Raw genomic sequence first — 10,639 nt, 5'->3', positions numbered from 1 at the left:
TTTATTCTCTTGCAGTTTACATATTAATAGTTATCAGGCACTTAGAGTTCTAATTTAATATTTAAATATTAGAAAAGGGTAATATATTTTACTTTGTTGTATACCCTGTGTTTGTTAATAATTAAAGGAAAAATAGCAATTCAATCATGTAGCTATCGCCTTATATTTAATAAATCAGGTGGCTGTTTACAAATTTTTCGTGCCCTAAATCATGGTGATTTAAAAATGTGGTGGGGTGCCCCAAATACAATCATTTTGGGGAGTTGTATCAAAATATTAAAAACTGAGTGATAGATTTTGTCTTGGTACCTTTCGTTTAGCCTATGTCATTTTAATATTCCTTTTGCTAATTTAGGGGAAATTATAACACTCTCAACCACCCTAAGGAAGGCTACAGAGCAATGTTTCTAGGGATTTAAATCTTTAACTAAATCTTAACAGGATTTTAAATATTATTTCAGTAGCAACAGAGAAGAAAAGATAATCTACTACATGAAGCTTAAAGATATTTTCCAGATCTGAAATTCTGATTTGTCTGTAACTCCTCATTCCATCACATTTCATCAGATATATTCAAGTGACTGAGACCAGTTATTTGCACATTAATTTCAAACCTCAATTTCATTTGCATGTGTTTACATAGCCTCACAAAATTATAATACCTTTATTCTCTAGACAAATCAGGATGAATGAGTCCATTAACCCTTTTCGGTCCAACCTGGAGGCTGACTTGACAGACCGGGCACTAGGAGCATGTCCAACGTCGAGCAATAAGAACATTAAAAAGTTCAACATTCAATCCCATCAATTAATTTGGACCAGACTCTTTGAATTCCAAAAATAACATTGGACCGCAAAGGGTTAAATGTATTCACTAAGATTGTAGGAAAATGGGATAAAAGATCTCTTCAATACATCAGTTTTAAAACTTTTTCATCTCATGGGACATATCAACTACTTATGTACTGAAATGCTGTGACACACCAAAAATATATTTTTTGCCTATCTGACAAAAAATAGGTATAATTTTGATTCACATAAGATGACTATTGTATAGGCAGTTGTAATTTTTTTTTTTTTATTTGACAACTTAAGGGAAAAAGGTCAGTGCCCCTAAGTAGTCAGGTATGTCATGTTTATAAAATTCTCTCTGCACACTGGTTGAAAATCACTGCTTTAATACCATTATATATCGCTTCTCGGCCTTTTGGCTAAGATCAAGTGTAGTATCTGTTCTTATCAGTTTAATACCATTATATGAGCTGATGAATAATGTTTTATTACAAGTTAGTACTAACAACTACTAGACCAAGAATTGATTAAATAATTATTTTTTCTTGAGTTTATCAAACTTACCTTCTTTCTCTTTTCCTTTTTTATTTTTATTTTTTGCTGTATTTCTTCTATCCTAAAAACATTGCTTGAGGTTAGCAGCCTTTACTTCACTGAATAAATTTTATTCTTTAACAACTTCTATATCTCATACTTAGTTCTAGAATGCTGAAATACATTTGGAAACAAAAGAAGATAAGCTTCCTTCTATTGATTTTAATTTCTAACAAGGGAGGTGTAAGTTACAACACACATAGATATACACTTCATTTAAAATAAGAAATGCTATGAAGATAATGAAACAAGATAATGGGTAGAGTGTGAGTAAGCAAGAGGTCTTTTTGAGAAAGTCACAATTAAAAATCAGATGCTAGACAGCGCTATCCAATCATAGAGTCTGAGGAAAGGAATCTTAGATAGAAGCATAGCATGTACAGAGGTCCTGAGGTGGGGTCAAGCTTGGCATGTTTGGAAATTTTGACATAGTACAACATGGATGTAATGAACATTATGTTATGTGGAAAAAGCCAGTCACTAAAAGATAAATACTGTATGACTCCACTTATATAAGTTACATAGACCAGTCAAAACGATAGGGGCTGGAGAGAAAGAATGAATGGAAAGTAAGTTTTTTTAATGGGCATAGAGTTTCAATTTCATAAGTTGAATAAAAGTTCTGAAGATGGATGATGGTAACGGTAGCACAATGATATGCATGTATTTAGTACCACTGAGCACTACTCTTAAAAGCAGTTGAAGTGTTAAATGTTATGTGTACTAGTGTTGTACCTAAAACAGTGTTGGGAAAAGAAAGCACTACTTTTATGCGGTGGCAGCTTTTCTTGCTTATCTTACTTTTATCAATAAATTATCTAAGAGAATGCAGCGAGAACTTAACTTAAAATCTACTTTGAAAGTGTGTATATGGCGGGAGTTTATATTATAATACAAGGTTTTCAAACCAGATAAACAAAAGGAGAGGGACAACGCTCCTATTTTGATAGTCACAGTGCAATCCTAGAAATAAACCCACAGTTTATTTTATTCGGTCTTGAATGATAGCAAAAAGACAAAATTATCAGAAGAGAAAAGGAAAAAAAAACTTGCCAGAATAGCAGATAACATTTCTGATTCATTTCTTATTTACTTAGAAACAAAATGCATAATATACATGAGTGTCTATATAATGATAAAATATGGGAATATTAATCATTAATGAGCAACTTTCTTTAATTTATATTTGGGTTAAAAATTAATTAGCCCTTGGATGCTGGAAGACCTTTATATAATTAAAATCACTAATGGCCTGAGGAGCAATGCTATAGTACACTGCAAGTCTGAATTCATAATTAGTTGGATGCTGAAAATAAGTATAAACTATCAATATAGTAACAGGTTTGTTTAAGTGTGGTTTATCTGTGATTAGCTGAGTCTTACAACAAAGGCCACAGATAAGTATATTTATTCTATTATGCCACATGGATAGTGTTAAGAATTTATTGATAGTGGTTATAATTTTTAATGTTATTTTTAAATTACAGTTGAAATTCAATATTATTTTATATTAGTTTTAGGTGTACAGCACAGTGGTTAGACCAGCAGTTCTCAACCTGTGGGTCGCGACCCCTTTGGGAGTTGAATGACCTTTTCACAGGGGTCGCTTAAGACCATTGTAAACACATATATAATTACATATTGTTTTTGTGATTAATCACTATGCTTTAATTATGTTCAATTTGTAACAATGAAATTGGGGATCACCACAACATGAGTTACTGTATTAAAAGGTTGCGGCATTAGGAAGGTTGAGAATCACTGGGTTAGACAATCATATAACTTACCAAATGATTCCTGTGATATTTCAAGTACCCACTTGGCACCATTCATATCTATTACAACCTTATTGACTATATTCCCTATGTTGTACTTTATACTCTGTGACTATATAGCAACTTCCAATTTGTACTTCTTAATCCCTTCACTTTTTCACCCATCCCCCAAACCCTCCTCCCCTTTGGCAATTATTAGTTTATTTTTTGTATCTAGGAGTCTGTTTCTGCTTTGTTTGCTTTGTTTTTTAGATTCCACATATATGTGAAATCATATTGTATTTGTCTTTCTCTGTCTGACTTATTCCACTTAGCATAATATCCTCTAGATTCATTCATGCTGTTGGAAATGATAAAACTCTGTTCTTTTTCATGGCCAAGTAATATTCCATTGTATTTATGTACCACAGCTTTTTTATCTACTTATCTATTGATGGGTTGATTCCCTGTCTTGGCTTTTGTAAATAACATAGCAATTAAGAAAGGGGTGCATATATCTATCCAAAATAGTGTTTGGGTTTTCTTTCGGATTATACCCAGAAATGGGAATGTTGACTCATAAGGCCATTCCATTTTTAATTTTTTAAGGAACCTCCATACTGTTTTCCATAATGGCTGCACCAATGTGCATTGCCACCAAAAGTTTCCTTTTCTCAAATTATAATACAAGGCTATAGTAATCAAAACAGCATGGCACTGGCTTAAAAACAGACACATAGGTCAATCCACCAGATTAGAGAACCCAGAAATTAACCCACATCTATATGGTCAATTAATATATGACAAAGAAGGCAAGAACATACAGTCGTGTAAAGACAGTCTAGTCAACAAATGGTGTTGGGGAAATTGGACTGATACATGCCAAAAGAACTGAAACTAGACCACTTTTGTATACAATATTAAAAAACTAAACTCAAAATGGATTAAAGAGTGAGAAGTTAGACCTGAAACTATAAAATTCCTAGAAGAAAATATTGGTAGTAAACTCTCTGACATTTCTCTTAACAATATTTTGTTATATCTCCTTGGGCAAGAATTGTTTTTGATGGTGAGATTTTTCCTTTTATTTTTGTTGTAATTGTTTTTAATGATACCTTCAAAATACTCTAGGTCAGTAAACAAACAAACAAACAAACAAACAAACAAAATCTAAATAACTATTGGGGAGATCTAAAGTGCCCGAAGAATTTGTAATATAAATTCAGAAAGTTTGATTTAATTAGATATCACATTAAAAATAATGTTCAAATATTTAATTAAATATCATGTTCAAAATACTATTACTATTTCACTGTAACTAAAAATGCTTCTGAACATATTGGTGCACACTTACATGTAAATTGAGCCCATTTTTTTCTGATGGACAATGTTAGTATAAACTGTTAAATTTAATTTGGGTGTGTCAACAATTAAAATTGTCATATTTTTTATACCTGTAAAATCAGGAAACGTCTGAGAATCTCAAATATTATCCTTCCTTTCCTCATTCTCTAGGTCTATTTATTCATTTTTTTTTTTTTGCTGTTGGCTTTTAAAGAAAGGGAAATATAATATCATGTTTTAGTCACAATCAATATTGCTGGAAAAAAACTCCCACAAAATTAGATATTTTAGATGAAATTTACACTTGAGGGTATTTTATGTTATTCCATGGAGACTAAATTTCACCAGCAACCTTAATGAGAGACCTTTGACTGTAACCTTGCCTGGATGGATATATTTACTTTGGGTTTATCTCATCCCTCATCGATTCTGAGGCATGAGTGGTAACCCAGCATTATACAAAATAACAACTAAATTGAAAGTTACATATCAATTACATAATTAAAGTAATTATACTGTTCTAAAGCTTAATATTTTATCTGGTGTCTAGATGAGTAGTTATCAAATGAGGCTGCACATTATAATCATTGGGGATAGGGAGAGAGAGGATGAAAAAGAAATGAAAGGGAGAGAGAGAAAGAAAGAGTTAGAGATCCTCATATTACAAATCTCTGTCAGATCTGAGAAAGCAGAGATCCTGAGACTCCACATTCCAAAAAAATTTCTTTATGTGCCTCAGAAGAAAGGTAGCCAGAAAAATTTATGCTGATATTATTAAATATCAGCTTTTTAAATATGAAGAAAATCCTATCTAATAAAAGAGAAACATGCAAATTGACCATACCCCCGAATGCTTCCCATTGGCTAATCAGCAGGATATGCAAATTACCTGCCAACCAAGATGGCGTCCAGCAGCCAGGCAGCTGAAGCAAACAGGAGGCTTGCTTGCTCCAGTGAAGGAGGAAGCCAAGGTTCCCGGCCTGCAGCAGCCCAGCTCTGAGTTCCAGATGCAACAATGTTGCAATTATAGAAGCTAAACAAGCTCCAGATAGCTGCTTTCAGCCAGCAGTGGGCTCAGAGCTTAGAGCGGTAGTGATGGCAACAGAGTTTCAATTATAGAAGCTAAACAAAGCCCAGATATCTGCTTTCAGCAGCCGAGGCCTCAAGCTGGAGCTGGCCTCAGAGCTAAAGCCGGCTCTCAGCTCCAGTGACAGGCATAGAAAGTAAGTAAATCCCAGAATAAAAAAAAAAAAGAAAGAAAAAAAGGAGAGGCTGGGAACTTCAGTCACCTGCCAGCCTGAAAACGGCCCTCAGCCCCTCATCCAGACTGGCCAGGCACCCCAGTGAGGACCCCCACCCTAAAGGGGGTGCGGGCAGCCTAAAAACAGCCATCAGCCCGTCATCCAGGCTGGCCAGACACCCAAGCGGGACCTCCAACCTGATCTGGGACACCCTTCAGGGCAAACCAGCCAGCCCCCACCCATGCACAGGCCTCTATCCTATACTACAGGCAGGGTGGGACAGCACAAGCTGCCATCCGGGCCCCATGTGCAGCCCTGGGCAGCGGGGCATAAGCCCCGCCCCCAGCCGGGACTCCTATGTGCCACCTGAGCCCCCAGCTGGGACCCCCGTGCCGCGTAAGCCCTGCATTGCTAAGCCCTGCCCCCAGCCGGGACCCTATGACTATTGGAGAGAAGGAAAGTGCCGCTGGGTCCTGGGTCTCTGTGGTGAACCAGCCATCGGTAAGTAGAAAGTGTGGCCTGTAGGCAGCCCCCAGCTGTACCTGATCAGGGAGTAGGAAAGCCCGGCCTGAGGGCAGCCCCCAGCTGGGCCTGCTCCCCCGTCGCAATGGCGATCCTGGAGCAGGAAAGCCCAGCTTGCAAGCAGCACCCCCATCCTGGCCATAGCTCAAGGGAGAGTACAACATGCAGTGGAGGCCAGGAGCCTGAGAGATCAACACAGAGGGGCTCTTGCTCCCAGACTCCATCGTATGGCTGGGGGCAGGCCCCCAGCAGACACACAGTGCCTACTCTGAGCCTCCAATGTGGCTGGGGGCAGACCCCCAGTGGGGACACACACACACACACACACACACACACACACACACACACACACACACGGGACGCCTGCTCCGAGCCTCTGCTGCCAGACTGGCCATCAGTAGGACATCCACTCAGGGCTCCCAGACTGTGATAGGGGCAGGCTGGGCTGAGGGAACCCCCACCACCCAGTGCACGAATTTTGTGCACTGGGCCTCTAGTATTATAATAAGTTTCTAATATCCTTCTAAATTGTCATAAAATAACATTTTAAGTATCTAATCTACTGTGCAAGGTATTTGGCTTATTTATTATAATATATTTAGTTTAAGGAAATTGCCAGAAAACTATTTTTAAATTACATCACTAAATTATTTACAATCTTATTCTTGACTCAGGACTCAAACAATATCATAATTCATATTTTAGTTTGGCCTTTCAGAGTTAATTCTCAATTGATGCAGATTTTGTTACTAGATCTATCCTGTACAGTTTTGTAATATTGGTTTTCCAGTATTTATCATTTTCATTATTACATATTTTATAATAATACATAAAACTACTTTGAAAGTGCAATCAGTAAAAACAGCTCCATTTTAAAGTTGCTGCCAGTGAATTTCATGTAATTCTAATATATTTTGAAAAATAAGTAAATTCATGTTATGTACTGCAAGAATTGCCATTATATTAAATGTAAGCTTTTTTTTAATCTGAAGAAAATATAATATTATAATAATTTTCTAATATTCTTCATTATTGTCATAAAATAAAATTTTAAGTATCTAATCTACTGTGCAAGTTATTTGGCTTATTTATTATAATAAACTTAGTTAAAGGAAGTTATCAGAAAACTATTTTTAAATTACATTGCTAAATTATTTACAATCTTATTCTTGATTTTATACTAAAATTTATAGACCAAATCAATTGTATCTGTTTAACATAAATAGAAATGGGAAACCTGACAAATTATATCCCCCAGGTAAAATTTTATTATATATGAATCTTTTTAAAAACTCATTTTTAACTTAGTAGAAAAAAAAACACAAAAACAAATGTGAAATCAACTCAAACATTGAAGAGTGTAAGTTGCCCCAATATTTTGATAAAAACGTGGAAATTATAAACCTTCAGGAAGAGAATATCATAGGAAAGCTAGGACAATAAACTATGTCATTTACTTGATAACATTCAGTGTATTGAAGCAAGACAAGGCAATTTGGATGGGTCACAATGCAGGGACATGGCCTCAACATGGGAGAGCAAACTAGGTTATTAATCTGCAGAGCCTTATTCCAAGGCCTTTGGGGAAACTTTAATTACAAGGACCAACAAGTACACAACTGTTACATGAAAATCTTACTCCTGGTCATAAATTTAGTATGTACCCAAACTAGTTACACAAACATATAATATAAAAAACTGTGCATTGTATTTATAAGGGGGTTTATGTGCACTGTAAGGTCACGGGTTTGATTCCTGATTGGGGCACACACCTAGGTTGCAGTTTGATCCCAGGTATGGGTGCATACTGGAGGCAAGTGATCAATGTGTCATCCGTCGTCTTCTTCTTCTTCTTTTTCTCCCCCCCCCCCTCCTCCTCCTCCTCCTCCTCCTCCTCCTCCTCCTCCTCCTCCTCCTCCTCCTCCTCCTCCTCCTTCTTCTTCTTCTTTCTCTCTCTCTCTCTCTCTCTCATTCCTTTCCTCCATCTCAAAAAAATTACTAATAATTAAAAATATATTTATGGGGGATTTATTTTGTGTTTTTTTACCTTATGTGGGCAGAAGATTTTATAAATTTACAAAGATGTTTTCATAGGAATTATCTCATTTGATCGTCACAACAGTCGTATATATTAAGCGGAGCAGATAAAATGTCTTTACACAAGCTCTGCCAAAACCTATGATCAGAGTTTAAATGGCTTTTGTAAGGTCACATGTCTGTAAGCCTCAGTCATCAAAAGAAGCAGGGTCTTTAGTTAAATACTATGCTGCCTATAGTTATCTGAAAACTCAACTAATGGAAATGATAATTTAAAAAATTTCTCAAGTAAACTGCATCTATAAATACAAAGATAAAAGCACACAGAAATTTAAAAGAAGATAACATTTATTTTCTAATCATGACAAATGGAAGTTGAGTTGTAGACATGTAATTTCATATAGAAGTGAAAGCTTACCCTTTAAAACAACAGCCCCCAATTAAGAACAACACAAGAATCAAGATAAAGAGTAGTGCTGAAGCATTTTATTTGTCAACTTTTCTTGATAAATTGTCATTTTATTTGTCAATTCATCTTTTGCTCTTCAGTTTGTCCATATATGAAATGGAGGGAAAATGATCATCAGGTTTTTGTGTTATATTCTAAACCCAATAGCTAACTTTCAATCATGTGTTTTCAATTTATAAAGTCAAGAAATTGTCACTGACAGCCTTAATGCATTGTGGTTCTGAGGCTATAGAAAAAGGTTTAACTGATGACAAATAGTGATTTTTTTCACAAAACAAAATAAAGTTATGCTTAAGCTTTATGTTATTTTAGATTATTTTTATTCTGGACACTGAATTTTATGCTAAGTACTGTACTTACCCATGAAGAGCACCAAGTCTAGATTTAGAGACAGACAAGTGTACAGGTAAGATGTAATATGTATTCAGTGCTGACTTGAGGATGGCTTTGTGCTAGTTGAGGAATATCTATATATCTATATCTATATCTATCTATATCTATATCATCTATATCTATATATCTATATGGAATATATCAGGGGAAATATGTGGTGCATTTATAACTAAAGATATTTAGGAGGCAAATTGTCTAATTCTTATAGAGAAAGGGAGATTTAGTATCTTGCTTAGTATGTAGCCTTCACACGGTGTCTGGTACACAGAATTAGCCAATGCAATTACACTATTTGAAAGACATATCAAACAATAGCCAAAGTGACTTTTCAGTTAAGTAGGACATTAGACTAGTTATTAAAATTCAGTACCAAAATGTGGTATTTGTCATTGTCCATGTAGCTCAATCAAATGTTTTCTTCTCTGTGGCTCACATTAGAATTCTGGCTCTTTGGAATTCCTATTATTGTATGTAATAGTAACAAATAATTGGAGATGCAGAGAATTGCTGCTTATTCCACAAAGCCCTGCTTACAATCTGTCAACACCATAGCTAATTCCTGGCATGTGGAGCTCATGAAATTTATTATTGTTGAAAAGACAATAAAGGATTTGCAGAATCATTTAATAAGGTGAAAATGATTATAAAAAATAAAGTACTGTGGCTCCTGTTTTTATTTTTATAAGTGAATAATATTTTCTGATATAATTGTATAAACATTTAATGAAAATATTGATCCACAGTGTTCATAAGCTGATCAATAATGTTTGGAAAAAGATTGTAAATAAAAAGTTCTCATTTGATGTAGTACTAGATCAAATTCAATGCGCATTATACTAAAAAACACCAATTTAGAATGAGATTTACATGAAGAAGGATTTAAAATAATAAATTGAGAACATTGATCAATTGTGTCTTATCTTTTGCAAAATAATATTTTGCTTAGCGGTTTGTCTGTTGTTTGAAGGGTTTGATTTGAGCATTTTGTCTAATTTTAATGTATTTGAGAGGATTTGGAATGTGTATATGTGCATAGTTTTGGAATAAATATTTTTAAGAGAAAAGGAGCACAGTTCTGTCTCCCTCTTGACAGTGTTCCCATGGCATTGAAGGCTCATTTGGTGAAATCTAAAAACAAATCAAGGCTCTTTTCATTAGCTTACAAGCCAGGAAGATAGCGACATTTTCTCATATGTTGATTATTTTATGTAATAAAATACCTTCATTATCAACCTGTGTGTGCTGTGGTTGAGGATTAATACTGTGCTGTCTCATCGAGGTTTCCAAGGGATCAGCCAGGTTGCTGCTGCATTTGTGTTTGTTGGTAATTAAGAAAACTGAGTCTACACTTCACTTCTATGTTCTTATGCTGGTTTTGCTTCTTTTGAGCTGTATGATATTAGGGAATTTATTTAGACTCTCTGATCCTCAGTTTCTCTTGTGTGTGGTAGGGAAAATAACAGTGCCTTCATCATTGTTTTTGTGAGGATTAA

At 35.2% G+C, this 10,639-nt stretch overlaps 1 pseudogene; it reads left to right on the top strand.

The window, feature by feature from the left end:
* The first annotated feature begins 1,191 nt into the window (after positions 1-1,191).
* On the top strand, positions 1,192-1,305 carry LOC118657251 (annotated as a pseudogene).
* The last annotated feature ends 9,334 nt before the right edge of the window (positions 1,306-10,639 follow it).

This window comes from Myotis myotis, unplaced genomic scaffold, assembly GCF_014108235.1.
Source record: "Myotis myotis isolate mMyoMyo1 unplaced genomic scaffold, mMyoMyo1.p scaffold_m19_p_5, whole genome shotgun sequence".
NCBI classification, from domain to species: domain Eukaryota; kingdom Metazoa; phylum Chordata; class Mammalia; order Chiroptera; family Vespertilionidae; genus Myotis; species Myotis myotis.
This window is presented reverse-complemented; position numbering and strand designations above follow the sequence as displayed.